The sequence below is a fragment of the Rhincodon typus genome, chromosome 3, assembly GCF_021869965.1.
Source record: "Rhincodon typus isolate 14 chromosome 3, sRhiTyp1.1, whole genome shotgun sequence".
In the NCBI taxonomy this organism is placed as follows: domain Eukaryota; kingdom Metazoa; phylum Chordata; class Chondrichthyes; order Orectolobiformes; family Rhincodontidae; genus Rhincodon; species Rhincodon typus.
In genome coordinates this window covers 113,172,015-113,177,796 of record NC_063334.1, presented here as the reverse complement: position 1 = coordinate 113,177,796, position 5,782 = coordinate 113,172,015, and positions in this window count along the sequence as shown.

The following is a 5,782-nucleotide window of genomic DNA, read 5'->3' as shown; positions in this document are numbered from 1 at the left end:
TCTCCTACTTACTAACCTCATCCCTCCCCCTTGACCTGTCCATCCTCCCTGGACTGACCTATCTCCTCCCTACCTACCCACCTACACTCACCTTTACTGGCTCCATCTCCGCCTCTCTGACCTGTCTGTCTCCTCTCCACCTATCTTCTCCTCTATCCATCTTCTATCCGCCTCCCACTCTCTCCCTATTTATTTCAAAACCCCCTTCCCCTCCCCCATTTCTGATGAAGGGTCTAGGCCCGAAACGTCAGCCTCTCTGCTCCTATGATGCTGCTTGGCCTGCTGTGTTCATTCAGCTCTATGCCTGTATGTAACATCATATTGGTAGTCAATGGAGTCTTAGCTAAATTGATTCTGACCTTTAGCAAAGGACAAGATGAAGACATAAAATTAGGATTATGAGTCATTTGGGCAGATGCAAATGGTGATGATTGTATGCTGTGATCGTGGTGCAGAAACTACATAGAAATATAACAGCAAGAAAGGCAACCAATTACAGATGGAAAGTAAGGTTAGATTGATATTTTGCTCTTTTTAAATCTTGGGGATTAATTAGTTATATTGGTGGATTGTCCAAGGTTTGTGAAAAAAAAACAGACTAGAGGGGATTAATTTATTTTCCTCATTCCATGTGCTTGTCTGCTGTTATCATGTTTCTATGTACAGGGAATGGAGAAGAGGTAAAGAAAGAAAGAATTATGATACATCTAATCTAGCAGCAAGGGTGTCCCTCCCAAAGAATAGTTCCAAGGAAGTTTCATACCAGAATCAGATAGTCCATTCTGTTCCACTTCCTAGACCTATTCAATTTCTCCAGCACCTGCTGTTTTTATTTTAACCAAGATATCTCTGGTGAGATTATTCTAGCACCACCCTAGTATCATTCTGGACTATTTTCAAGCTAAGAGTAAATTACACGGTATGCAATCACACAGGATTTCATCAAAATGAGGTTTAAAGGCATTTATTATAACTTGTCACCTCCACCTTCCACCCCCCAACTCCCATGCAGACAAATAGTCTCATCGATGTTAATAATCTGATTCATGTAATTTCATGGTGCATTGATGATTATTGCTCTAGTTTTTCTCCCAGCCGTTTCAAGTCTTGGGAGAGAGATTGAAAATAAGGAGAAAGCTGCTTGCAAATAAGAATACAAATACTTGCAAGTGTTGACAATCCCTTTTGAGAGGAACAATCATAGTGTTGAAATGTCATTGTGTTAAGTTAATGTAATCTTACAAGATCGTGTTGTACTGCAAACTATGTAATGTTGCATTAAATTGTTTCAAGTCCCAGTGATTGTTTCTTGAGTCGAAATGTCTTTGTACAATGTGATATTTTACATCCATTTCTATCTTCTCTCCTTGCAAATTAAGAGTATGAGATGCTGTACTTTATTCCGTTTGTGTGTTGTACAATAAACTCATTTCAGAACACCACTGCTGCTTCATTAAATAGAGGAACTTTTCTCAGATGGAATAGTTTTAAAAAACAGCAAATTGTGAAGAAAAAAAATCTCAGATGTAAAATAAGCAAACTTTTAAAAAATGCAGTTATAAATATTAAAAGATGATCATTTAATACTTTGCAGGACATTCCTTTGTTGTGCACAAAACCTGCTGTGTTTTAGTCCATTAGTATTTTTTTGAAGAGTAACACATCTTCAAATGAAGTTTCCTCTCCACGGGAACATAGTACCATTGGTTTCCATTAAAAACTGCAGTGGGGTCGGTCATACTTAACGTGCTGTCTGCTGGATAAATGACATTCAGTCTTTATTAAATTGAATGAACTGCTGCATAAAAGCATTATATAATGGTCAGTTTTTCTTTCACAATCTCAGGACATTCTAAAGAATTTAACAGTAGTGAAGCACTTTTGACGTGTAGTCACTACTGAAATATAGGAAAGACTTCAGCCAATTTGTGCACTGCAACAGCCCAAAAACAGAAGAATGATAATGACCAGATCATTGTTTTTGTGATGTTGCATCTTCATCAAATATTTGGTCTCAATGTGCCAATATTTACATCGAAACTTGTGTAAATAAGGAAATTATAGCTGTGGTGCCTTTCTTGGGAATTCAGAGAAGTGAGCAACAGTGTGATGAAAGGTAATCGATTTTGAGGGGACTCAGACGTAGAGGGTAAGGTTTTTAAAGGGCAGTCATTGGGATGACAGTAGCATATCAACAGTGTCACTGTCATTTCTTTATTTCAAAAATGTACTTCATTCATTAAAAAAATCTGTATGTGCACATTGTCACAAATACAGTTCAGGTTCTGTACAGTAGCATATCCAGGAAACAGACAAACATTTGAGTTTGACACTAAAAAAACAATGTCAGAGTCAAAGAGCACGGAAATAAACCCTTCAGTCCAACTCATCCATGCCAACTAAGTTTCATAAACTAATCTAGTCTGACTTGCCTGCATTTGGTCCATATCTCTCTAAGCCTTTCCTATTCATGTACCTGTCCAAATGTCTTTTAAATGTTGTAACTGTACCTGCATCTGCCACTTCCTCTGCCAGTTCATTCCACATATGAACCACCCTCTGTGTGAGAATGTTGCCCCTCGGGTTGCTTTTAAATCTTTCTCCTCTCACTTTAAGAATATGCACCTTAGTTCTGAACTCACCCACCCTATGGAAAGGACCTTTACTATTCACCTTGTATATGCCCCTCATGATTTTATAGACCTCAATGAGGTCACACCTCAACCTGCTACACGCCAGTGGAAAAAACTATCCCAGCCTATCCAGCCTTATAATTCAAACCCTCCAGTCCCAGCAACATCCTGGTGAATCTTTTTTGAATCCTCTCCAATTTAATAATACCCAGGGCGACCAGCGTACACAGTACTCAAAAAGTGGCCTCACCAATGTCCTGTACAACCTCAATGTGATGTCCCAACTACTATACTCAATAGTCTGAGTAATTAAGGCAAGTGTGCTAAACACCTTCTTAATCACCCTGTCTAGGTGTGACACAACTTTCAAAGAACTATGTACCTGAAACCCTAAGTCTCTCTGTTCAACAACAGTACTAAGGGCCTTATTATTAACTGTTTAAGTCCTGCCCTTGTTTGTTTTACCAAAATGCAGTACCTCACACTTATCAAGATGAAATTCTATCTGCCACTCTTCAGCCCATTGGTCCAATTGATCAAGATCCCTTTGCAATCTTAGATAACCTTCTTAATTGTCAACTATACCACCAATTTTGGTGTCATCCACAAACTTACTAACCATGCCTCTTAAATTCTCATCCAAATTGTTATGTAAATGACAAACAAAAGTGGACACAACACTAATCCCTGTGGAATATCGCTGGTCACAGGCCTCCATTCTGAACAACATCCACCACCACCCTCTGTCTCCTACATCAAGCCAATTTTGTATCCAGTTGGCAAGCTCTCCCCGAATCCCATTTGACCTAGTTAGTTCACCATGCGGAACCTTGCCAAGTTTCCACAAAAGTCCATGTAGACAACTTCTACTGCTCTGCCCTCATCAATTATTTTCATTACATCTTTGCCCCTGACAGGAGAGTCCTCCACAACAATTACTTTTTTGAATCTTGACAAATCCTGCTTCAGATTCATTCTTGTTGCCCAAGATCTAGCTACCCTTCAATTTTTCTCTAAGAGACTAGCCCCTCAGGTTTTTCTGTTTAAGAGAGGAATAGCCACAGGAGACTCCTGAACTACCTTCCTACTTTTCCTGACAGTCACCCATCCATCTGACTGAAACTGCATGGAACCACCTCTCTCAATCTACTTACCATCACACTCTGTGTCTCCTGTATGATCCTCAGTTACTCTAACTGCCTCTCCAACCGATCCAAATGGTCTGATATGAGACAGATCCAAACACAGCTGCTGCAGATAGTCTCCAGGGACAGTCAACTGTTCCCTAATCTCCCACAGCTGGCAGGAGTATACCACTCCATTGACTGTGATAATTGCCCCTTAAAATTTGCTCACATAGATTTGCCTAAAAAGACTCACACTTCTCTCAAATCCAGCATTCGTAGGGTGATTAGTGCTGACACACTGCTTGGAGAACTGAAAAAAAGACATTGTATGTTATAAAGCCCAAAGAAAAAGCTCTAAAAGAACCTTTATTTTAAAATAAAGTACAAACTACCCTTCCCTTACCCATAAGTCTTAACTTTATGCATGCAAAAGAGATATTAGTATTTAAAATCATAATACTGCTCAGGAATATGGTTTTAGATCCTACCAATGAGTGGATGGAATTTGAATTTGATTAATAAAATCTAGAATTGCAAGATAATCTCAGTAATGGTGATTGTGAAACTATAATTGATTTCCCTGAAACCCTTCTGTTCCACTAATGTCTTTTGGCAAGGTGATCTACCATCTTTATCTGGTCAACTGTTCTCTATAATGACCTAGCAACTGGTCCTATGCATTTTAGGAAGCATACGAGGATCACTGACTGACTTTACCAGAATAGTACCGGGGATGAAGAATTTTATCCACAACTTCAGTTGGGTTCAGCGAGAGTAGGGTGTTCTCCTGGGGTAAAGGAAATTGAGATGACATCCAATAGGGGTGTACAAGATTATGGCAGGTATGGACAAGGTAGACAAAGAAGAATTCTTCTCGTTGGCTGATGGAACATGAGCCAACAGACACAGGTTTAATATTCTGGGGAAGAGATATTGGGTGAATGCAAGGAAGAATTTATTTTTCATGTGGCGAAGACTACTCACCTGGAACTTGTCTACAAGGGTGTTGAAAACTGGGAAGCTCCATGATTTCAAAGACAACTGGAAATAGGAACATAAAGGAAATAAACTTGTAGGATTGCAGAAATGGCATGGCAGTGTGGAACTTGCTTGTTCATAGACAGTCAGTATGGACTCAATGGGCCAAATGGTCTTCACTGCTACAAATGACTATCTCCAAATGGTTTTGCACCAAGATTCTGTGGATCTAAAAGTCTGTAACAGCAAAATTCAAGTAGTTCCAGCAAACAAAGAATATTCACTCTCTTAGGACTCCATCTACACATCCCACAAACCAATCAGCTGCTTTCTCTGTGGGATGTGGGTGTCCCTGGCTGGTCAGTATTTATTGCCCATTCCTAATTACTCCTTGAGCAGATGGTGGAGAGCTGCCATGAACCACAGCAATTCACGTAAATGTACGTACATCACAGGGCTGTTGGAAAAGGAATTCTAAAGGGACAGGACTCATTGCCACACGACTCCTGACCTCTCCAGAGTGAGTGATCATAGTTTCAAGCTATAGCATGGCAGGTTTAAAACAAAGGTAAGGAGGAATAACTTCTTGCAAAGGGTCACGAATTTGTGGAATTCACTAACCCAGAGTGTTGTGGACATGAGGACAGTGAATAAGTTTAAGGAAGAGGTAGATTTTCAATTAGTAATGGATTAAAGGGTTATGGCAGAAGTGGGTAAGAAAGTGGAGTTGAGGCAAAGATGATGATCGGATTGAATTGTGGAGCAGGCTCAGGGGGCTGAATTGCCTACTCTGCTCCAAGTTCGTATGACCACTAAACTGACTTTGCTGGAAAGCGTGCAGGATTGGGGTACCGTTATTGAATGAGAATAAATCATGTCCCGTTGATTAAGTGCCCAACTGATTCTAGGTTCAAGCACAAAAGCTGCCGACTTGCGGTGAGGTACTGAAGATGAATTGTGCATTGTCAAAATACCCATTGAAAAGTACAGCTTTTCAAGCGAGAGGGAAAGAACTCAAAGACACTTTTAAACAGTTGCCTGACA